The sequence below is a fragment of the Protopterus annectens genome, chromosome 13.part0 (assembly GCF_019279795.1).
Source record: "Protopterus annectens isolate FY-2018-M chromosome 13.part0, PAN1.0, whole genome shotgun sequence".
Lineage (NCBI taxonomy): Eukaryota > Metazoa > Chordata > Ceratodontiformes > Protopteridae > Protopterus > Protopterus annectens.
In genome coordinates, this window is record NC_056747.1 from 239491375 (window position 1) to 239517066 (window position 25692).

Sequence of the window (25692 nt, forward strand, 5' to 3'; positions counted from 1 at the left end):
GCCCAGAGGCAGAGGGGGGGCCAAAGAATTTCTGGTTGAGAGAACCCTTCTCCGACCGACCCGCGCAGCAACCCTGAGGGGTTGCCCGACTGCCCCTCTGGAGGCAGTCGGGGGGCGTTTTTCGGAGCATCTAGCAAGTTGGGAGTCCATTACTACAGATCACTGGGTGCTCCGAATAATATCCAGAGGTTACTCTATCCCCTTCATGAATCTTCCCCCTATAGGGAAGCCTCCCCGATGTCCCACCCAATCAGAGGGAGGCTGCGGCTTCAGAAATAAAGAAATTGCTAGAAAAATAGGCCATCCAGCACGTCCCCCCACAGCAGTCCGGGTCGGGCAATTACTCCAGGTTCTTTTTGGTGCCAAAAAAGACGGGAGACTTGAGGCCAATTCTCGACCTGTCAACTTTGAACCTGTTCATTGCCAAAGAGAAATTCCAGATGGTCACTCTACAATCTATTCTCCCCCTTCTGCAGGAGAACGACTGGATGTGCTCCATAGACCTCAAGGATGCGTACTATCACATTCTCATGGACAGGCGATCCAGGAGGTTTCTCCGCTTTCGGCTGGGGGCCAGTCATTATCAGTTCAGGGTCCTCCCGTTCGGCCTCACCACAGCCCCCAGGGTGTTCACCAAGGTCATGGCAGTTGTGGCGGCCCACCTGAGACTTCAGGGAATTCAGGTCTTTCCGTACCTGGATGACTGGCTCCTCACCAGGCATCTACTGTGTTCTGCCAGGGATTATTTTTTTACTCTTGGCCCATCACCTAGGCATTACCGTAAATTTCAGGAAGTCGTCTCTTCATCCTGTTCAGGTTCTGGATTTCATAGGGGCCAGGATAGACCCACTTCAGTCCAAGGCCTTTCTGACAGCAGACAGGCTATGCACCTTGTCATTTCATGTAATAGCGCTTCTACAGTCCCCAGCCCCACCCGCAGAATTAGTCCTGAGAGCCCTAGGATCCATGGCGGCAGCTATCAGCCTTTCACCTCTTGCTCGTCTGCACATGAGAGTTCTTCAATGGACCTCTCGGGTCCAATGGTCCCTCCTTCTACATCCATTGGATTCACCAATCCCCTCAGCAGGGTTTGCAGGGACTCCCTTCTTTGGTGGCTTCATTCCCGAGAGCTTCGGGAAGGAAGACCGTTTGTGATGCCTCAACCCCAAGCCACGGTGACCACGGACTCTTCTCGCCTCGTGGGGGGGGGGGGCATTGCATGGGCAGAACCGTCCAAGGCACATGGACCCCTATAGAGACCATTCTGAATATCAATGTTCTGGAGATGAGGGCGGTGCTTTTAGCGTTGCAAGCCCTGCAGGACTTTCTTCCTCCGGGGACTATTGCAATTCAGACAGACAACATGGCGGTGGTCTGGTACATCAACAAACAGGGAGGAACCAGGTCTTACCCTCTTTGTCGAGAGGCCATGAGAGTTTGGGAATGGGCTATTTCCACCAACCGTTTTCTGATGGCAACGCTCATTCCGGGTCGGTCCAGCATTCTAGCGGACAAGCTGAGTCTATCTATCCTCACACCTTACGAGTGGTCTCTGAACCCCTTAGTAGTGAAACAGATCTTCCTCAGATGGGGGTCAGCCTTGCTGCGATCTCTTCTCGTCTCCTTCAAACGCAAAGTGCAGCAAATTTTTTGCTCTCATTCCCCCATCGGGGGAGAGCCCCAGAGACGCTCTAGTTCATGCTTGGCCACCCTGTCTTCTTTATGCTTATCCTCCTCTCCCGCTATTGATGAAATTTCTGCAGAAAGCTCGTCGGTTGGGGAGCAAAATAATCCTCATAGCCCCATTCTGGCCTAGTCAGATCTGGTTCCCGTATCTACGGACTCGCATCATAGCTCCTCCTTGGGTCTTAAATCCCATTCCGGATCTGATTTCTCATCCTTCGGGATTGCAAACTCCAAATCTAGATGACCTCAATCCAGTTCCATTAGTGGCTAGGACTCCCGATATCTCGTCTCCCGTAAAATCTATCCTGGTAGCGGCACATAAGCCTTCTACCAGGAAGATCTACAAGAGTAAATGGAAGCGTTTTTCCATCTGGGCCAGACATGGGGATTTGGACCCTTTTACGGCTCCCATTCCAGCAGTTCTTGAATTTCTGTCCCACATTTTTCATCAAGGGGCCAGTTCTACTGTGAAGGTTCAGATGGTGGCCATTTCACATTTCCACATCGAGGACAACCTTGGACCCTCGGCTTCCTCTAAGATGTGCAAGACCTTCTTGAAGGGCACCTTTGTGTTAAGACATCCTGTCAAGAATACGGTTCCTCCATGGGACTTAACATTAGTTCTTCAGGCTCTAACTGGCCCACCTTTTAAACCTGCAGCTTCTGTTGACTTATAATTCTTATTTTGGAAAACTGCCTTCTTGATTGCAATTACTTCAGTTAGAAGGGTATCTGAACTTCAAGCCCTTTGTACAAAACCCCCGTATCTGGTCTTCCATAAGGACAGAGTATTCTCTCAGGACTAATCCTTCATTTTTGCCTAAAGTGGTCTCCGAGGCCAATATCAATCAAGCCATCAATTTGCCTGTTTTCTTCCCCAACTTTTCAAAACAAAGGGGAATACAGACTACACTTGTTAGATGTGCATAGACAATTGCGATTTTATTTGCACAGGACAGCTGCTTCTCGCAAATCGGAGCAACTTTTCGTTTCCTTCGCTAAGCCGTCCTTAGGCAAGCCAGTTACAAAAGTTACTTTAGCTAGATGGATATCCCACTGCATCTTACATGCGTATAAAGCTTCCGGTCGGCCAGAACCCTTGGGGGTTCATGATCACTCTACCCGTTCTATGGCTACCTCTGCAGCATTTTGGTCAAGAGTTCCCTTAGATGACATCTGTTCGGCTACTTGGGCCTCTTCTCATACCTTCATTTCACACTACAAGCTGGATCTGATACCTAGAGGGAGGGAAGCCTTTGGCTCCGCAGTGCTCCAGAATATTCTTTCTTGAAGGCTGGACAGTCGCAGCTGCGATTGGTGCCACTGAGGGAGAGGAGGAAGAAGAATCCGCGGGCAAGAGTCCTGCCAGGATTTGCTTGTTCCTCCTGTCCCTCAGAGCCAGATGTTAAATGGGCTACCCCCAGGCAAAGAACGCACTGAGTGTGGCCATCTGCTGGGGAAAGCTTATGACCACACTCAGCGCATTTCGAAAAAATGGCCTTAGGGCCCTCTGCCATGACACTCATGCACACACCCTAACACACACAGTAAGGGGAAGGGAAAACACTAAATTTCAACTAAAAAGAATCAAAAATGATTTAACTTAACTAAGGGTCTGAAACACACACACACAAAGCTCTACAAATTTGACAGAAAATCTCCCAAATTACTCTCACCTAAGCAGCCAAGAGCTCATCCCTCATACTTCAAGAAGCCGCGGCAAATGAGATCTGGGGACTGGAGAGGAGGTAGCATGGTATTGTGGGTAAGGGGGAGGAGCTGAGAGCTCAGATCTTTAGCTTGGAAAGCTGCCGGCTCGGATCCAGGTCGGATCCGATACCCACAGGTTGCTGACAAATGAAGTTACCTACTCAGATGGAACGTTATGGTGAGTACATAACTTCTTTTTTTTCTAACCCCGGAGAGATTTCGGAGCTTACATCTCCATGCGTCTCTGGTTATTCAGTCACACCTTCCATCAACAGAGACGGTACTTCAAGCTTTGGGCTCAATGGCAGCCACTGTTACTCTTCTTCCCTGTGCTTGTCTTCATATGTGGGTTCTACAGTGGACGTTAGTCCAGTGGTCATGGTTAGATCTGCCATTGACGCATCATATATGCATCAGCAGGGTTGGTAGGGGGTCCCTCCTCGGGTGGATACACTCCTTGGAACTGGTCAAGGGACATCCGTTCATTGCAGCCGCTCCCCAAGCCACAGTGACCATGGACACCTCCCAACTGGGGGTGGGGGGGCATTGCTCCGGAAGGACAGTCCAAAGCACATGGTTCCCCTACACAAGACCAAGTTGCATGTCAATGTTCTAGAGATGAGGGCTGTCCTTTTGGTGTTGCAGGCCCTTCATGCCTTTCTCCCTCCGGAAACAACTGCAATACAGTCTGACAGAATGTCAGTAGTCTGGGACATCAACAAGCAGGGAGGAACCAGATCATATCCCCTCTTTTCCAAGGCCATGAGTGTGTGGGAATGGGCGATCTCCACCAGCCGGTTTCTGGTAGCAGTACAAATTCCAGGATTCTCCAGCATACTGGAGGACAAACTGAGTGGGACTATTCTGATGCCTTTTGAGTGGTCTCTGAATGCATTGGTGGCGGAGCAGATCTTCATTTTGTGGGGATGGCCTTGCTGCGATCTCTTCGCATCTCCTTTCAATGCGAAATGCAGCGAGTTCTTTGCTCTGACCCCCCCCCCCCCACAGGGGAGTCCCCCAAGAGATGCTCTAGTTCATGCTTGGCCTCCCAATGTTCTCTATGCTTTCCCCCCCCCCCGTTACCTCTTTTTTCAAACCTCCTCCAGAAGGCTCACAGGCTGGGGAGCACAGTGATCCTCATTGCCTCGTTCTGGCCTCTCCAAGTATGGTTTCCCTTCCTCTGGTCTCATTTTGTAGCTTCTCCATGGATCTTGCAGCCAATTCCGGATCTCATCTCTCGGGGTTTACACATCCAAGTCTGGACAGTCTAAAGGTCACTGCTTGGCTGCTCCAGTTACCGTGATAGCTGGGACTCCTGGTTTATCTTCTCCGGTTAAGACTATTCTGGTGGCAGCTCACAAATTGTCTACCAGGAAGCTTTATCGCAGTAAGGAGAAGCATTTTTCCATCTGGACTTCTCAAAGGGATCTGGATCCTTTCACAGCTCCTGACCCAGCAGTGTTGGATTTCTTAGCATATATATTTCATCAAGGTGATAGTTATTCTACTGTGAAAGTTCAATTGGATGCCATTTCCAACTTTCATATTGTGGAGAACAGGGTTTCTTTAGCATTCTGTAAACTTTGTAAATCCTTTAAGGGTACCTTTCTTTTAAGACCCCTGGTGAAGGATCCTACCCCTCCTTGGGAATCTGACTTTGGTTTTGCAAGCTCTGGTTGCCCCTCCCTTTGAGCCAGCTGCACCAGTAGACCTCATTTTTATCTTGGAAAATGGCCTTCCTAGTAACCATCACCTCGGCTAGGAGGGTTTCAGAACTCCAAGCGTTGTCTATCAAAGCTCCATAAATGGTCTTCCATAAAGACAGGGTGTCACTTCATACCAATCCATCCTTTCTCTCCAAGGTGGCTTCTGAGACTAATATCAACCAGATGGTTAATATACCTGTGTTCTTTCCAAATTTTCAGAACGGGGGTGAATATAAATTGCACTTATTAAGATGTATATAGACAACTGAGATTTTACCTACACAGAACCAAGACCTTTCCCAAGTCCGACCAGTTATTTGTCTTAATCTAAACCCTTCTGAGCAAATTAATCTCCAAGGTAACTGGCTCGATGGATCTCTTTGTATTCTTCAGGTATACAAAGACAAGGGTATGTCTCCTCCGGGTCAAGTAAAAGCACATTCTACTAGATCTATGGCTACCTCGGTGGCTTTTTGGTCCAGGGTTATCTCTGGATGATATTTGTTCTGCGACTACTTGGTCCTCATCTCATGCCATCATTTCTCACTATAAACTGAACATGATATCCAGAGGGAGAGCATCCTTTGGCTCTACGGTGCTCCGGAATATCCTTCCATGAGGGCCACCCAGGTGTTTAGTAGCTAGGGACTCTGTCCCACAGGTTGAAGAGCAAATGAAGTAAACTACTTCAGATAAAGAAGTTATGTACTCACCATAACATTCCATCTGAGTAGTTCTACTTCATTTGTCTTCAACTGTCCCTCCCTCCTTCCCCCTGATTTTATGGTCTATTACTCTGGTAGGTAGGAGAGAACGCCTCTGCGGCTCTCTTGTTCTTTCTGGTAGGTTTATATATAAACTGTTGATAAGGTCTTATTGGGTCTCGTTTAGGTGGATGGTGCAGCAAACTCGATCTGAGGGTAGGAAGGAGATAGTGGGGTATTATAGATAAGGGGAGGAGCTTGGAGCCAGATCAGATGCTGGTGAAACTGCTGTCTTAGATCCGATTCTGATCCGTAACCCACAGGTTGAAGACGAATGAAGTCAAACTACTCAGAACATTATGGTGAGTACATAACTTCTTTTTCTTTCCTTGTGAAAGAAATCGATGGCACCAAACACACACATAATTCATAACTAAGTGGGGAGCTTTGCCCCCCACACCCCCCCCCCCAATGTGGGGTGCTGTGCCCCCATACCCCCTAAGTATACCAACTCCGAGATCACACTACAGTGGGGTAAAGGGCAATGCTACGGCCAAGCGATTTTCTTTCCCTGGGGGAAAAAATTGCTGTAATGCCGTTTCACTGATTTAATATAGACCCCTGCAGTCCCTATGGACCCAGGAATTAGCTATATCCTTTAACTTTTGGGTCTCCCATGGGCAAGGGAGAGAGACTGTTGGGAAATCTTCCCTGTGCACCCTCTTCCTTTTGTGTCAGAATGCTGTGCCCATCCCTGGAGAAGTAGCTGCTGCTATTAGTAACATGGTTGGCCTAATTTTTCCTGTCAAAAGGGGAGCAGAAAACCAAGCATGTATCTAATCTTCAGATTTTTTTTGGATAGGAGTAGTTTACTGGGTCTGGCTCAGAGTTTGATTCAGGCTAGTGATCTTTCTTGTAAAGTAGTTTCTGGTAAAAAGAAAGATGGATTCTTCTCTAAAGAGATATAATATTTTGAATCTGAACAGGAGGATGCATGTTTTTTTCCTCATTTCTGAGTCAGAGGAGAGCTCATTTCTGATTCTGCTGTGGGAGTTTCTCTTTCTCTGAGACTATTGCTAGAATGTGCCAGTATTTTCAGCGGGAGAACACTGAGGTTTCTTAGTCCCTCAGAAAATACTGCGAGTTGTAACAGAAGAATTTAACTGATCCTACACCCATTCCTCTTGTTCTGCCTGCTTTAGAGGATGTTTCTACCTGCAATTTTCCTGATAGCCAGCCAGTTACCCCTGAAAAGGCAAATAGTATCCATAGGGTTCCTCACTCTCTTAAATTTTTATACACACTTCCCAAACTTTACCCAGCAGCTGTAGCTTTAATTGATCCCATTGCTGCTAACCACTTTCTCTTTCTGATAGGGATGGGAAAATTATTGATTGGTATGGGGGAAAAGTGCATACTTGTGCAACTCTGATTTTCAAAATTTTGAATAGTCAGACTCTTATTGTTCTGACAAATTGTGAAAGTATGAAGAATGGTTTATTTGTAGTTTTTTTGTGAGGAAAAAGTCTGCTTTAAATAAATTTCTTCTATAGTACAGGTCACTGTTTATTATTTGCAGTGTGTTTATGGCTCTGTTGATACTTCTTCCAGGCGGGCTATGGCCACTGGGACTATTTTGAAGCAGTTTGCATAGCTGCCTTCTCAGAACCTCCTAGATGATGAATTGAAAATATTTTTGTTGGATAGAGGTTCAGTGTTTGTCTCGTCTGCTGCAGAAGTGATCAGAAAGTGTAATGAAGGGAGTAAGCTGGTCCAGGGAATCTCTAAAGAATTTTCAGCCCTCCTTTTCCAAATTGCCCAGGGGATTTTCTATTGCCTTATCCAATTTTAACAAAAAAAAGTCTCAACAAAATCCAGGTTAGCAGACGTTTAAAAAAAAAAAATGGCAAGGGTTTCTAAAAAGAAGTCTCAAACCTCCCAAATCCATGGACAGTTCAGGAGACATTGTGACCCCCTCCCACCCGGCCCCTTTTTTTCTTCCAGAAGATCTGAATCTCCACGTAGTTTGACAACAGGCTGTTTTAGACAAATGGGCTTTGAAAATCTTTCATCATGGTAACAGATGCCAGTGGGAGGAAATTCCACCTTTCCAGGGAGGTCACTCCTCATTCTCCAGTTCAGATTCTTGTTTCCACCTGTTCATCGCTTGCTGTCCTAAGGAGTGATAGAACCAACCCTTCCTTCCTAGGTGAGAAGGGTTTTTATTCCAGTGTGTTCCTAGTGCCAAAGAAAATACTTGGAGACTAGTTATCTTTCTTTCTTAAACCTGTTTACGATAGTGCCCAAATTCAAAATGATGTTACTTCACAATCTGTTACCTCTTCTTCCTCTTTCACGTTTCCCAGTAACACTAGACTTAAAAGATGTTCTTCATGTTTCACTGTTGCTGTCATCACATTTGGGTTATCCCTGCCAGGGTAGCCCTCAGCCGGCCCGAATACCAGAGGCTTAGTATTTCTGCGTCGGTTGCTGTTGCTTCAGGGCCAATGTCAGGTCGTCAGTAGTATAAAGTAAGGCAGCCAACACCATTATTTCAGTCTTTCTTGCCATGGAGCCCAAAGCAGAAACAGTTTGCACAAGTGCCGGTCGGCTGCTACCTGAGTTTCGTCTACCGATTTGAAGCTGAAGTCTTCTAAAGCTAAGTACCCTGTTGAGGATCCTTTTTTCTTGCACTAACTGATGTCAGAAAAAGTTAACAGTTGTCTCGCTTGTGGAAAGTGGTATTTGGACAACCCGCTTATCTTTGCAGAGTATTTTTCAAAGTGTCGGGACTCACTTTCTCTTGGGTGAGAGATGTCGTACACAAACTGGGTCTCTTAAGAGAATATTCAGAAGTCTTTTTGACTCCTTCACACAGGATTGTGTTGCTGGGATGTCAACAAGACACTAGTTTAAGGAGCTTTTCTTCCACAGGAAAAAACAGAACTTTATTTAGATCTCTTTCTAAGGCTGTCCACTCTGACTTTGATCACTGAGATGGAATACCTCAGGATTATAGGTCACATGGCATATATGATTCTCATGATACCCCCGGCAAGACTCCACATGAGAAAGATACTGTGATAACTAAAATCTCTTTGGTCCCAGCATCAGCACCCTTTATCTTTTTCAAATCCTAGTGCTGGGGTTTATCAGAAGAGAAATATTTTGGTGGAGACAACAGCTACTATCAAATCCAGGTCTCCCCTTCTTACATGCTTTTACTAAAGCAGTCAGTCACCACAGATGCTTTGCACTTTGCTTGTGGAACAGTTTCAGAAGGGACAAAAGTGCAGTGGGTATGGAACACCAAGAACAGATGCAAGCACATAAAAATCAAGGAGATGCTTCACCTGATCAAGGCACTCAACTTTGTGAACCATCTTTGGTCCCCTGGACCTCTTGAAGTGGTTAGACAGTACAGTAATGTGGTACATCAGTAAGCAAGGGGGAACCAAGTCATACTTCCCCTCCTTTGCAGACTGGCCATGTTAGCTTGAGGTATAGCGTCACAGCACAATCTCACTCTACAAGCATCCTACATTTCATCAAAGAAACATTTTGTGGTAAACTGAGCAGGATTAGGGCAGACTAAATCAAAATTGGATCTAGGGGTCTTCCAAGATTTGATCTATGTCTGGTAAGTCCCTCCAGTAAAGCTTTTTTCCTCCTCTCTGAGGAGTCAGCTGGCAAACTTATGTTCAGGGACTCCATGCATGAAGGCCTGGAAGACGCATGCATTTTCTTTTCTATGGACAGGAATGTACCTGTATGCCTTTCCACTAATATACAGGGTATTTCTGAAGATTCCGAAGGAATTCCCCAGGGTCATTGTGGTAACTCCTCCTGGCCAAGGCAGCTGTGATTCACTCAGAATGGATGTACTTGCACAAGAACATGGATGTTTGATACACCCCCCAAGGTCAGTCATCTTTCAGTTGACTGCCTAGATGATAGGGTCTTGATTCCTTTTAGGCACTTGTAGGGAGTGCAGCAGATACTAATGGAGGCAAGAATGCCTTCTACTAGAAAATCATATATTAGCAAGTGGAAAAAAGTTTTCTAGTTGATGCCAGCATCATAACCAGCACGCATTCAAGGCTAGTTCTCTGTTTTTACAGTGTTTGTGTGAGTTACAAATATTTGTGAGAGTAGTGTAACTCGCACAGTGGTGAGAGAATTGTGAATTGCTGCAGGATCTGAGCATTGTGTATACAATTGTACTGCAGTTTTACTGTTTACTGATTTGAATTCTTCTCTAACTCATCTCCTGTAACCTGTGCTGCGTTGTGCAGCAGTGTTTAGCAGGGTCTTGTTTTAGACACTGGCAGCTGGAGTTGTCATTTTCTATTTAACATTCCTGCTATTTTCTCACGTATCTAGCTGAATGTGGAGCAGCTGGTTTGCCCACTGAGAAGAATTACTCCAAGAGGATTGTTTTATATCAGTCCCAGACATCTCCTCAGCCCAACAACTCCAAACTCTGATTGCACCATCCCTTGTAGATTACAAAAAAGAGGACCCACAACCATGGATGTGGACTTTCCTACTGTGTTTGCAGCCAGCCTGGTGGAACTGGATATCCTGAGACAATGTAGCAGTTCTCATGTTTACTGACAACCATCTTATTTTTTAGCAGACTGACGCCATATGCGAGAGATGTGATTACGCAATGTCTTTGGAGGCAAAGCTCTTGCATATAGACATTGATATCTCCAAACAGGTTACCAGTAACACACGCACACTACACCTACTCTGGGTCAGGCACAAACTTGCATATGCTGAGGCTCTTAAATGCAATCTGCCCAAATCTCAAAGGCCCTCCCATATGCTGCTCTCAACAATCACCCTAACACTCTACAAAGATGACACTCTCTTCTAGGACACATGCAACCACATCTCACAATATCTCAACCTCTAAGCTCTTAAGGCAGATTGCAACACAACCCAATATATTGGTCATTAGAAAGACTATGTATGAGAGACTGATGCCACCCTCACCAGGCTGAGCAAAGACCGTCATGGTCAGTTGCCTGTCTGGGACAAGGATCTGCCAGATCTCTCACACACTAAAAACATTGAACCACAAGTACCAGTACGACTGTCATATCCCATGTGGGTGTTACTAATATGAGACGTACCTCCCTGGACTGTATGAAGAGAGACATATGAGCTTCCAGAATGTTTTCCAACAAGCATGAGGCTAGCATTAAGCAGCACTTCTGACAGTTGGCTTAATTACTGGGATCATTCTAAGGGGGTCCAGTATTTGTCAGCTTGAGAGGACTTGATCAACAGACTACTGATTTGCCAGAGATGGTCTGCACCCATCCCCACTTGGCTTTCAGATATTGGCCAGAACATTGTCCCCAGTGCCAATCTGTTAAATAATCCAAAATAGTAAATTTTATGTGAGGTAAACTAAAGGTGTTTCTACTCACTGTTAGGAGTCTCAGCAACAAGCTGCACTCCCTCGAGCGCACCTCACCCTGGAGAGAGTTGACATCTGTGCAGTTACTGAAACATGGTTTAAGTTTGGGGAAAGCATCCTGGCAGTACAAGGTTATAATGGTGTCTTCAACACGTTTGCACCAGCTACTGCACAAGAAGAGAAGCGATGGAGGTGTATCAGTCTACATAAAAAGTAAGCACACCTCAAGATTGGTTAATAAATATGGCACACTTGAGCAGCTCCATGTCCAACTAACCTTAGGTAAAGTCCAATGCCATATCTTTGCAAGCTATAGGTCCCTGTCTCTGACTAAGGATAACCAGTCCAAGTACTTGAATGTACTCAGGACACTCACATTTCAGCCCAGCACCATTTTCATGGGTGGTTTAAACTATCCCAGCATAAACTGGGGCGCACACACAGCCACTAACATGCAGTCTCAAAGATTTCTGGGGTTTGTTAAATGCAAATACCCTGGAACAGCTAGTCTGCACACCAGCTAGATTGGCAGATATCCTGGATCTGGTACACAAATATGAGGGTATATTGTACCCTCCCCCACTTTGTAATGTCCTCACTAGTTGGATCAGATCACAAAACATTTTTCCAATAAATATAAAGGCTGAACTCCCATCAACCCCCAGAACCTTTATTTACTTTTTCAAAGCTTGCTACCTCCTGTTAGTTGATGGCATAACTAAATTCCAAGCTCCCCAAACTCATTGAAAAGTGTGGCCTATTTGAAAGTGTTTACAGAAACCCTGTACAAGCATGGAAATGACTGCATAGAAGCGGCAGTACCAAACTGGAATAAATTTAGGGCAGACTCCAAAAACATGCCCCCTTGGTGTGGACCCTCAGTGTAAATAAGTTCTACAACAAAAGAAAGAAAATCCTGTTAAAAATTAGGAAGGGCTGTTGGCATACATAGAACGTCTTCCCCCTCAGACCTGTGAAGACTGACTCAAAAGACGCTCTGTCCTCAACCTCATTCCCTGAAAATTTATCCTTAGGAGGACACCCTTCATAGAGTAAAGGAAGCCTTCAACTAGCAGGATTGGGAATTCTGTAAGGCTCAAGATCATTAGATAGCTTCTGAACCTGCCTGACCTAGACCTGTGATGCTGTCTTCAATCCACATTGTCTTGGATGATGCATTTTCAGATGTATCCTTGCAACCAACTTCTTCCTACCATCCCCGGAAGGCTTGCTCGCTTCTACAGAGTGCTTGAGTCCCATAAGCACTTCAGCAAAAATCCGGTGGGGATGCTGTAGTGGTGTCTACAGAGTCCTCCAAGGTAGCTGGTATTCAAACAGCCAAGAATCCTTTGCCAAATGATAGGAAGAGTAGCTTACTTGCTCAGTTTGACAAGAAAAACGTATCTTTTGGCCAAGTTGGCCTTGACAGCTCTGAACTGCCAGATGTCCTTCTATTTCTATGTTGCAGTATTAGTGTGGGATTCCCTGCCTCAGGCGACCCGAACATTGGCTCCTATACAAAAACTTAAGCCTGGCTGCTGTAGGTGCATAGGACATCACGTGTAGGGCCATAAACCAGGGACCTTAAATGTGATGTCTGCAGACACAGAACCCAGAACTTTTCAGCCCCAGTCGACGTCGCATTGATCGCTTTGCTCCTTTACTTGAAGACATCTAAAGGCAAGTACACCACTGGGGATTTTGCTTGTGCTTGGTTTGCTGTAGTTACTGTTAGCCGATGTCAGCTAAGGAGGACAAATGCTGATGTAGGCGCCAGATACCGCATAAAGGTACTCACGACCACTGCGTTTTCTGTCTAGGCCGAGAGCACGACCATACCACTTGCTCAGTTTGTCAATCTTTTGTACCCAAGACCCTCCATAGCCATCTGGCCACCCTTAACTTATACTTAGAAATCCAGAGGCTCAAAAAACTAGCGCTCAGGATGGATCCCGAATCAGCCATTCCGACGGAGCCACCACGGAAAAAGACCAAGGTTTCCAGGCCTACTTCCTCTGCCTTTCCATCAGATGTCCCGCCAGCTTCCAATTTAGGAGTTGAGGGACGTCCGATAGAACCGTCTACTTCGGCTTCCTTTGAGGAAGCCACTTAGGAAGTAATGGCCAGAGCTTCCACAGAGGTAACTGTGACATCTGTCCCTACCGATGTTGAGGGGCAACCAGATATAATCAGACTACCAACTGGGATTCCACTGCCTGAAACCCCTACCGTTTCCCAAGCTCCTGAACCCAGGACCTCTCCGAGACCTATGCCTTTAAAAAGGAAACAGAAAACAAAACACCAGACTCCACCTACTGAAGGAGTCCCAGACTGGCAATCCTTTACCAGCTCTTTGATGCAGGTCTTCAGGGCCCTTTGGCCCACGGCCTGTTCCCCTCCACCATTCCAGTGCTCAGTCCTAGGCCTGCTTCTGCCACTTCTCTCCCTTTGCCTACTGCCCAAGAAGAGGAAGAACAGGAACCCTATTATTCATCTTCAGATTAATCTATCTGTTCTTCATAAATTGCCTCCCCATTGGAATATTATTCCCCAGATGAGGAATCCATAGAAGGGGACACCCAAGAGAGGATATCACCTTTGGGGAGGCCATCACAAAGATGAAAGAATACTTTAAATAGGACACCTCCCAAATGCCTGACACCCAAAGGAGATACTTTGAACTACTCATGCCTACCTTGATGCTTTCACCTCAGCATCAAAGAACCCAGACTCACAACCACAGGCTCCTAAGAGACCAGACAGGTTCTACAAAGTTCCAGATAAACAAAAATTCCTAGTAAAACTACCCCTGGCAGACCCTGCTGTAATTGCTATATTTCCCTGGCAAGCAATCTAGACTGATTCCTTCAGCATCTCTTCTGCCTACTGTTAAGGATAGCAAAAACATGGACAGGATAGGACAGAAGGTTTATACCTCCTCCACCCTAGCCTTCAGAGCTGTCAACTACCAAACCCATATGATAAAATATGCCTTGGACCTAGTATCACAAGCCTCTACTCTCTTGGCATCCACCCCTGACTGCCCTACCAAAACTGAGATTGCATCTAAACTGTCCCTGGGATCCCAGGTAGCCAGACATTCTATTAGATGTAGTTGCAATGCAGCAGAGGCATCTACACAGTCTGCTGTTTCTACATCAGTACTCCACAGATATTCTTGGCTACACCTCAAACCCGTACCAAAGGATTTCAAGTCTAAAATCCTAGACACCCCATTAGACCACAACCTCCTGTTTGGTAAACAGACTGCAGACCTTTTCAAAAACATGCAGGAAAAAAGTAGAGAGCTTCAAAACATCAAGCACTTACTTATGTCCCTCATCCCTAAGTACTACAGGAATTATCCTGCCAAAACTACCTTAGTCAGGAGGCCCCCCTCCTCTGCTACCCCCGCCTCTTCCAGGCATAGGAGAGAAACCTGGAGGCAAACCTCCTCCAGACCAGTTGCCTCACAACTCAGTCAAAGACTGCTCTTTCAAGACAGAAGTGGACCCAGCAATGCGTGACTGCCTTGCCCACCTCCCCTCATCAGCCTGCCCTCTCCCACTGCTTCCCCATTTGGAAATCCATCGCATCAGACTGCTGCGTGCTGGCAATAACACAAAATGGGTATTTCCTTTCTTGGAAGGAAAAGTCCTTTCCGACGAGCATCCCCCCCCCCCCCCAAAAAAAAAAATAATCAGCTGTGCCTCATCCCTCACATACTGCAAGACCTGCTGACATTAGGAACTGTAGAACCTGTCCGTCGAGGACAGGAAGGAAAAGGCTTCTACTCAAGGTTTTTTTTGGTCCCCTAAAAAGATGGTCCTTGGAGACCAATACTAGATTCTTCCTAAACCTTTTCCCAAAAGTGCCATCATTCAAAATACTATCCCTTCAAACTCTTCTTCCATTATTGCCAGCCCAGGCCTTTATGGCCATACTAGATCTAAAGGAAGAATATCTCCATATTCCCATAAAACCCTCCAACAGAAAATTCTTGCGTTTCACTGGGCCCTGCTCTCATTTTCAATTTACAGCCTTGCCCTTTAGTTTATCTACTGCACCCAGTGTATTTACAAAATGCCTAGCCCCAGCCATAGCTTTCTGCAGAGCCAAAGGTGTTCAAATCTATCCTTACCTAGATGATATCCTAATTCTAGCAGAAACAGAGAACACCCTTCAAAACCATCTGAGGTTCACCACTTCCCTGCTTCAAAGCTTGGGATTCACCCTCAACCTCCAGAAATCATCCTTAATCCCCCAGCAGGACAAAATCTTTCTGGGCTGCAGGATTAGAAAAGACCTGATGCGGGCTTTCCTCCCTTCAGGACAAAGTTCTGTGTCTCTCCACTCACTCACAAAACTTATTACAGGTTGATCGGATATCTGCAAGACTATTCTTGCAGATCCTGGGACTTATGGCAGCCACCATCCCAATGCTGCCTCTAGCCAGAATACACATGCGAAAACTGCAGTGGTACCTGAAAAATGTGTGGTCACAACAACAACATCCCCTAGAGAACCTGATTGGCTTTCCACTACAACCACACTCCCCAACACATGCATACATATGCATCAGACCTAGGGTGGGGGGCTGCCATGAAAGATTTCATGGTACAGGAGGCCTGGAACCCTACCCTCCAAAAGAAACCTATCAATGTGAGGGAAATGACTGCAGTTATTCTGGCCCTGAAAGCCTTCCTCCCTATTCTGCAACCAGGCCCCCTTCAGATCTTCACAGACACCGCAATGATATGGTATCTCAACAAACTGGGAAGGACTAAGTCCTACCTCCTCTGCCCGATAACATTGCAAATTTGGAACCTCGCCTTCAGGATCAACTTATCCCTGCAGGCAGTATACATCCCTTACCAGGGCAAGAAACAAGCGGATATTCTCAGAACATCATTTCTACAGCATGAGTGGATACTGAACAAGGATACCTTTCCAGATATTGTCCACAGTGGGGCACACCTCTGGTAGATTTGTTTGCCCCCCCCCCGCCCAAAAAAAATCAGGCAGTTGAAAGAATTCTGCACCAAGGACCACTCTCCACTTGCCTGGAGGGTAGATGCCGTCAGCATTCTGTGGAGCTGTATGCTTTTCCACCCTTCCCTCTCATTCACAAAGTCCTGAAAATCAGGAGGGACAAACCAAAATTCTTGCTGCTGACTCCCTATTGGCCAAGGCAGCACTGGTTCCCCCTACTTTTCTCATGCAAGGGCAATCACCACAAGTTACCCCACAAGGTTGACCTTCATACACAACAAAAGGGAACTCATTTTACCCTCACCAACCAGACGTTAGGTCTAACAATCTGGGTAATTAACTTTTAATCCCTTTCAGACACCACTACTCAGAGGACGTGCTTTTAGTCCTGAGGGAGACCAGAAAGCCTACAACTAGGAGATCCTACTTATCGAAATGGGAAAGATTCTCCAACTGATGTCTCTGTAAGGACAGGGATCCCTGCCAGGCAGACCCCCCCCCCCCCAGACCTTACCTGTGTGTGTGAACTAATTAAGGCTGGACTTTCGTACTCTTCAGTGAAAGTCTACCTATCAGCAATTTCAGCCTATCTACCACTAGATTCCTCTCTACTAACCAGGCTAGATGTCAAATTATTCCTGAAAGAGGTCTTGCACATCAGACCACCAAGAAAACCCATCTCACCTCCCTGGGACCTAAACTTCATTCTGGAAAAAATAACACTGGCCCCATTCAAACCAGCTAGTGCTGCTACTCTCCAAATGTGTACATGGAAGACTACTGCTGGTGGCCCCTTACTCAGAGCTGTGTCAGAGTTGCAAGCTCTAATGGCCTGCTCTCCTTACACTACCTTCCACAAGGATAGGGTGACCCAATGTACTACCCCTTTCCTTCATGCCTTAAGTGGTCAACAAACTGTCTCTAAATCAATCCATTCACCTGCTCACCTTCTCCTCTCCAACCAATGACAGTGAGAGTGTACTCCATTCCCTGAATGTGTACAGGCAACTAAGGTTATATCTAGACAAAACTAAGTCCATTAGAAAATCTAACCAACTCTTTGTATCCTTCCACTCTAGAGCCCTGGGCAAGGCAGTCTCCAAGCAAACCATTTCCTGTTGGATTAGGAAAACTATTTGCTTCTGCTACTCCCACCATGGCAAGCATTTACCCCAGGGAGTAAGAGCTCATTCTGCCAGGGGCATGGCTACCTCCAAAGATTTCCTCAAAGGCCTGGACACAGCCTCCATCCAGGAAGCAGCCACCTGGTTCACAATTCACACCTTCACCAGGCGCTACAAATTGGACCGTGTTTCCAGAGCCCGGGCAGGATTTACTAGAGCAGTCCTGCAGGGTTTTGTGGAATCTGCTACATCTACCTACTCCCTTCCCTCTTAGCTGTGGTACTCTCCCACACCAAGAATAATGCAACATAGGAATAGAAAGACATAGAATAGTTGTGTAAAATCTTACCATAACCATAAATGTCCTCCTCTTCCATGTTGCAGTATTCCCTCCCACTCACCTATCCCCCCTTTTAACTTTTGACCTGTCTTAAGGGCACTCTGAGGCTCTACCCTAGACCATGGTCAGACTAGCCAGCATATGACACTTAGCACCTCTGGCTGACATCACCTATTACTCTCTATGGGACTGTCTGACTAGGCATTTAAGTTCTGAGGTCTGTGCGTGCAAACATCACATTTAAGGTCCCTGGTTTATGGCCCTACGTGTGACGTCCCATGCACCTACAGCAGCCAGGCTTAAGCTTTTGTATAGGAGCCGATGTTCGAGTCGCCTGAGGTGGGGAATCCCACACTAAGAATACTGCCACATGGAAGAGGACGACATCTATGGTTATGGTAAGATTTTACACAACTATTCTTTCCATATACTAAAATATTTGGAGTCCGTACAGGAATAGGTTATATCCAAGGCAGATGGGATAAAAGATGAGATCCTCCAGAGGGATATCCAGGAGCTGTGTAAGGTTATTCTCCATGTGTCCAGATGGTCATTAAAATGTGGCTGTGATGCATTGGGTGCATTATGCAAGGCAGCTGCCTTAGGACCAGTAATGGGTAGACGTGCCTGGCTGAGGACTCTGCCCATTTCAGACCATGTTAAAGCAGAACTGCTGTATATGCACCCTTGGATTGGGAGTTTCTCTTGGGACCCCAGTGGAAAAAGTGTTTGAAAGACACTGTAAAACAGGGAAACTGGTGAAGTCTGTTAAGGACATGTACTTGCCTCTTTTTACCAGATACAATAGAAATTATCCTAGCAAGTTCTGGCCCTTTCTGACTAAACATGAAGAAAAAAAAAATGCAAATAACCTCAGCAGAAATGGGCCAGGCACCAGAGGTAGTGGCAAACCCGAGCATTGTCCTAGACCTGGGGGACTCTGGGACCCTCTCGCCCTGCCCCAGGGAGCAGCTGTGACTATTACCAGCACCTCTCTGATGCGACTGATTACAAAAAAGAAGAAAAGATATGTGATGTGTAATGTATTAAATGGGAAAAAATGTTAATGTTTTTTCTTTTCTGTTCATGTATGTTTGTCTGTATCTTAGTGATGATTTCATAAAGGTGTTAAAAAAAATGAAATCCTGTGTTGTAGGGGAGAGTGTTACAAACAATCCAGGGACTCCATTCAAACTTCCCAGTAACAGTTTGGACCTAGCCTTAGGACCTCACCTGGGGAGGTTTTCAGGGACAAGGGGACCTGGGAGATGCATCAGACAAATTCACACACATGAAGTCCAGCAGGTCAGAAGTGCTTGCCTGTGCTCAGACCATCACAGCCTAAGAGGAGATCAAACCAGTTACCATATTTTGGATCAAAGAACACTGTTTATTTAGACAAGTAGAAGAGAAACTGAAAGGAAGCCATAGAAACTAAGAATTCCTTAGAAGGACTAAAATATGTATATATTTTTATTCTTTTAAAGAATACTGAAAAGATCAGAAGCTGCAGGGCACAAAGTGGCCCCAAGGCATGAAAATGAAAAGCCTTTATAAGGACTCTGTACCCTGGCAATCTTTTCTGTGACTACTGAAAAAGACCAGAAGATGGAAAGCACTAAAAGTCCTTTTAAGGACTCAAAAACACAAAAAAACAGTATTAGAGACTTCCAAAAAAAAGCTGCAGGGTGCCAAAAATTCCTTGTTAGAGTGCAAGAAAATAGAAAACATCCAAAGAGGAAACGAAAAAAAAAAATACAAACTAGTCTTTGTAAAGACTAGAGCAATAAGAACAAGAGTCTTTCTAAAGATTAGCACAAAAAATTAACTCAACTAGGACAGCTGAGAGCCACCTTGACTAGATTCCTTAATTTAGCAATTCACATCAATATATAAAGGAGATGGTGGCAGTTATCTTGGTAATAAACGCCTGTCAAGAAGAATTGATTGACAGACGCTACAGTTATGTACATAAATGGGGGGGGACCCATTCCTATCCCCTACACAGGCCAGCTGTGGAGATTTGACTCATAGCACAGCAACTAGGGGGTCACACCCATGGTCTCATACTTATGGAGTCATCTCATAGCAGAGTCAGCAGAATTCTCCTAGACCATGGGGAAGGGATTTTGAATAGGGAGATTTCCCTAGACCTGACTCACAACTACTGTATGCCAGAAAGACACACCTGCTTCCCCAGAGAACAGGCAACTGTGCAAGTTCTGCTCAAGGACCCCTCAGAGAAAGATGTGGAGAGTAGACACATTCTCCTTCAGGTGGACAGACCACTTTCTCCTTGCCTTTCCACCAATATCCCTCATTCCCAGGGTGTTACAGAAGGTGGGATTAGACAGGTCAAAAATTATTCTAATGGCTCTACTGGTCCAGACAGCATTGTTTATCCCTCATCCTGGTATTTAGCAAAGGGAGAACCTTACCTCTGCTCCCCCCCCCCCTGTATGGACTTACTAAGCCAGAACAACACGCCCGTCGACCATCCCAGTCTGAAAACTCTCCAAATGACAGATTGGATGGTTAAGTACTAAATATGTCCAGAAAATTATTTTCTCAAAACCTTGTATTTGTCATGAAAGTGGGTGGAAAACCAGATGTTCATCGTGTTTCACTGTTGCAGTCATTACTCTAAAGTTATCCTGCTGGCAGGCTATCAACAGTCGGCCAGAATTCCAAAGTCTAGGTCCGGCGTCGGTTGCTGTCGCCTCTTCCCTGACGCCAGTGCGCCAGGGGCATAAAAGATGCAGCTGACATCATTTTCTTCAGTCTTTCTTGCCGCGTGGTGCCCGAAGCAAAAGCAGGTCGCAAGTGCCGGTCGGCCGACTTCTGAGATTTTCAAAGCCGAATTTCAGAACCGAAGTCTTCATTAAAGCTAAGTACCCTGTTGGGGAAACTTTTTTTCTTGCTCCAGACCGATGTCAGAAAAAGTTAACAATTGTATTTCTTGTGGGAAGAAAATACCCCTCAAGGATTTTCACTCTTACTGTATTCCTTGCCTAGGCCCTGATCACAATGTTGCTAGCTGTCAGTTTTGTGCTAGATTTAACCTACGCACTGTTAAGCGTCTGTTCGATTTTGCATTCCATTACTTTGGCCGAAGATTTAATTATATAATGCCGTCGGACCAGCCGACAACCGGAGTTTACAAAAAATGCAAGGATAAGGATAGGGATCCAAGGTCCAAAACCGACGAGGCCTCTGATAGGCCAGTCGCCGGTTCTCAGTGAGGCGCTTTCGCAGCCCCTGGCGCCCGCTACCTCAGAGCCACAGGCCGCTTCCGACTCTCACGTGGAGCCGACTGGGCCTCTGGATACTCAAGGTATTGGACACTCGGAAATCATTCCCTCAGATGGTTCCGGAGCCGCTGAGCAGGCATCTGCTTCTGAGGGTGTCTTCAGACCTACACACCTATATATTAAGCCATCTTCAGCTTCAAAGACTAAAGCAGCTCTAAAGACAAAGAAACAAGTACAGCTTTCTCCTACTCAGACTTCCATGCCTAAAAATCAGATGCTTAAAATGGCCGAAGACCTAATTACTTTGATCAGGGGCTCCCATCCCCCTCCTAAGAGACCTAGGCAAGAGACAGAGACAGAGTATGATTCTTCTGATCAGGTTTTTATTTCCTCTGATTCCTCTTCTGGACAGGATTACTCCATGCTTCCCTATGAGGATTCTGATGCTGAAGAATCCATTCCTTCAGCCTCTCCTGTTGAGGATTATTCTTTTGGGGAAACCCTGCATACCATGAGGGAGCATTTCCACTGGGAGAGCCAAGATTATTCTGAATCTAAGAAAAGGCTCAGAGACTTTCTGCTACTTCCTCAGCACAGACCCCTTGCCTATTCCACCTGTTCTAGACATTGTAGATGTATTTTCTGAGTCCGGCCTGTCCCCTGACACACTACCCCCTGCACCTGCTAAGCCAGACAGATACTACAGGGTCCTGGATTCCCATAAATTCCTATATAAAAACCCCGCTGCTGACCCATAAACTATATCTCAGGGTCCCAAAGGGGTTAAAGCTTCCACTGCAAAAAAACCTGTCCCCTCTGATAGGGATTCTAGGGCTCTAGACAGATGGGGGAAAAAAGTCTACACTTCTGCTACCCTTGGCTGTAAGGGCTTTAAATTGTCAGTTTCACATGCTTAAATATCAGCAATATTTAATGTCACTGCTTAAACAGAAATTGTTGACAAATACTGAATGTTCAGAGAACAAGGAATTGCAGAATTTATTGCATGCAGCTGAACAAGTGGGAAAGCATACTTTGCAATGTGGTTATGATTCACTGGAGGCCTCTTGCAGGGCCGCTGTTACAGATTCTGTTATTAGAAGGCATGCTTGGTTAAAGGAACAGAATCTGCTTGATCATGTTAAAGCAAAATTATTAGATGCACCATTACAGCATGATACTTTGTTTGGTACTAAAGCAGAAGAGGTGTTGAAAAAAATGGAGGATAACGCAAAATCCTTGCAGACAGTCAAGGATTTCTTACAGGTACAGCCACCCAGGTTTAGCAGAAACTGGCCTTCTAAAAATTGGTCCTTTCCAGTGTCAGACCACAAAGAGGCAGATACAGGCATCCCAGAGGCAGATCTTAGACCAAAGGCTCATACAGGCCTAAACAATAGGGTGCTCCTACCTCCAAAAGCAGAGAAGACAAATCACAGCCTTACAGGAAACAGTCCCAATGACTTTCCTCTACAGATCCAAGCACTTTTCTTTTGGCAGTCCCCTTAGGGGGAAAACTAGCACTTTTTTCATCAAATTGGCAAATGGTTACCCAAGACAAATGGGTCCTGAACAGTGTCCCAAGGCTACAGGTTCCATTTTCACACTCTACCAAGGTCAAAAGGTATGCCAGACTTGCCACACAATCAATGGGCAGAGGCACAAAAACAAATTACAGCCCTCATGGAAATGAGGGGCCATTCAGCAAGTACCACAACAAGAGCAGGGGCAAGGATTTTACTCCACTTTTCCTAGTACCCAGAAAGGACAAAACCTGGAGACCAGTACTGGACCTGTCTATACTAAATACGTTCCTGGAAGTTCCAAAATTCAAGATGCTGACTCTACAGCAGCTACTGCCCATGCTGGGCAAGAAGGCTTGGCTCGTAACTTTGGACCTAAAAGAGGCATACCTGCATGTCCCAATCAGACAATCTTGCAAGAAGATACCTCAGATTCATAGCTGGCTCAATGCATTACCAATTCTCTGCACTGCCCTTTGGCTTATCTACTGCACCCAGAGTCTTCACAATATGCCTGGCTCCAGTAATTGCGTTTTGCAGACATAAAGGTATTCAAATATATCCCTACTTGGACGACTGCCTAATTCAAGCAGAGAACAAAGACATTCTTCTAAAGCATCTGGCGTTTGTAAAAAGATTACTAATTGGCCTAGGGTACATAGTAAACGAAAAGAAATCAAAACTAGTGCCCTCTCAAGAGATAATATTCCTGGGTGCAAGCTTAAATACAATTGCCCAGATGGCTTACCTCACGCCAGACAAACAAAAGCAGCTGACTACTTACTTCAAGAAACTGGCAACAAAAATGCACTTATCTGCAAGGAAAATCCTGCAGGCCTTGGGTTTCATGGCATCCTGCATTCTACTAATTCCATATGCCAGACTGCATATGAGGAAACTACAGTGGTACCTAAAAAGTGTTTGGACTCAACATTGCCACAGCCAGGAAACAGTAATTGCACTCATTCCCTGCCTGCAACAGGAGTTTCGATGGTGGGCAGAAGCCTGTCACCACTACGAGGGTCTGCCATTCAGTATACCCACAGCCAGACAGACACTGATAACAGATGCATCAGATTATGCCTGGGGGGCCCATATGGCAGGAAAATGTATTGGGCACATGGCCTGCAAACCAGATGCATCTTCATATCAATCAAAAAGAGATGCTAGCTGTTCAAAATGCCCTGACAGCTTTCAAGGACCTGCTTCATCCAGGACAGTTACTGATAAAGACAGACAACACTACGGTCATGTGGTACATAAACAAGCAGGGAGGTACACACTCCTACCCCCTCTTCAGACAAGCAATGACCTTATGGGACACAGCATTGGCTTTTCAAGTTCACCTGCAAGCACAATTCCTGCCAGGAAAAACAAATACTCTGGCAGACGAACTAAGCAGAAACCTCATGGATCCCCACGAATGGAAACTGGATCCACAAGTCTTCAGCATGATAATAACGAAATGGGGATGCCCAGACATAGATCTGTTTGCCTCCCCTCACAACTGCCAATTGCAAAGATTTTGCACAAGGATTTATCACAAGCAAGCATGGAAAGTGGATGCTCTATCCTTCAACTGGAAAAATCTAACAGTGTATGCCTTTCCTCCACTGCCTCTCCTTCCCAGGGTACTCCTAAAGGTCAGACAAGAGAAGCCAAAAATGATACTGGTTGCACCAGACTGGCCACGCCAGCACTGGTCCCCAATCCTAAAGAGCTTATCTCAAGGTCCAGCATGGATATTGCCTCAAACTTCTCACTTGCTGTCCCAACAAAACAATCAGATCCTGCACAGCCAACTCAGGACCTTAAGTCTGGCAGCATGGCGGATAATGTAGCAATTCAGATCACTCCTCTTTCAAAAGCTGTTATGGGTGTTATCTTGGAGGCCAGGAGGCCCAGTACCAGAAAATCTTATGCAGAAAAATGGAAGAGATTCTGTGCTTGGAACCAGGAACAAGGCATTGACACGTGTGTACCAAATATCCCTCAGATTTTACAATACCTAACTGAGATGCTGAACAAAGGCCTTTCTTTCTCATCAATTAAAATTCATGCCTCTGCCATTTCAGCCCATTACAATACGGAACCACCTGTCTTTTCTCATCCTTTAACAAGGCAGTACCTCAGAGGGGCCAAAAATATTAGGCCTACAAGGAGAGCACCAATTCCAGCCTGGGACCTCAATTATGTTTTGGAAAAACTCACACGGCCTCCTTTCGAGCCAGCATCAACAGCAGATATAAAATTCTTATCCTGGAAAACAGCTCTGCTCCTAGCATTAACCACTGCAAGGCGAGTCTCAGAGTTACAAGCACTCATGGCTGTGGAACCTTTCATCATTTTTCATCCAGACAGGGTTTCTCTGAGGACAAACCCTACATTTATGCCTACAGTGGTGTCCAGTGTGGCCCTCAACCAAACCATTCCCTTGCCTACCTTTTATCCAAATCCACAGAACAAGGGTGAGAAAATTCTGCATTCTTTGGACATACACAGGCAGTTACGCTTCTACTTGGACAGAACTAAAGCTTTCAGAAAGACTGAGCAACTTTTAGTGTTATATTTTGCAGGATCACAAGGAAAGGCTGTCTCAAAACAGACTATTTCTAAATGGATAGGCCATTGCATCCATTTCTGCTATTCTCAACATGACAAATCAGTGCCTAAGGACATTAGGCCTCATTCCACCAGAGCAGCAGCCACTTCAGCAGCCTTCCTCAGACGAGTACCAACCAAAGATATCTTAGAGGCTGCAACCTGGAGTTCAGTGCACACCTTCACAAAGCACTACCACTTACCTCTTTAAGTCCAGAGCAGGCTTTGCCACTGCAGTTCTGCAGGGCTTCATAGCCTCTGCTAATCCTATTTAGCCCAGCCACCCATCCTCAGCTTTGGGATTCAACCCAAGAGTAATGGCTGCAACAGTGAAACACGATGAACGTAGTACAGTTGTGTACCTACCATAAATGTAGATGTTCAAGTGTATTCACTGTTGCAGTCCAGGTTACCCACACACCATCCCCCTTTTCTTTGCTGGGACTTTTCTGCACTTCTCTGTCCTATACAGCATTTTTGGTGTATTTGCTTGTAGATGAAGGAAATGTTATTTTTGTGCATGCATTTTTATTGGCATATTTTTCAGCCTGCCAATTTGGGCTACCTAACATCTGGGGCAAGAAAAACTGAAGAAAATGGCATCGGCTGCATATTTTATACCCC

General features: G+C 45.7%; 1 protein-coding gene across 1 annotated transcript in view; it reads left to right on the forward strand.

Annotated features, from left to right (window-relative positions):
- The window catches only part of DPP9 (dipeptidyl peptidase 9), a 1882741-nt gene that overhangs the window by 1636870 nt on the left and 220179 nt on the right, over positions 1 to 25692 (forward strand). The window lies entirely within an intron of this gene.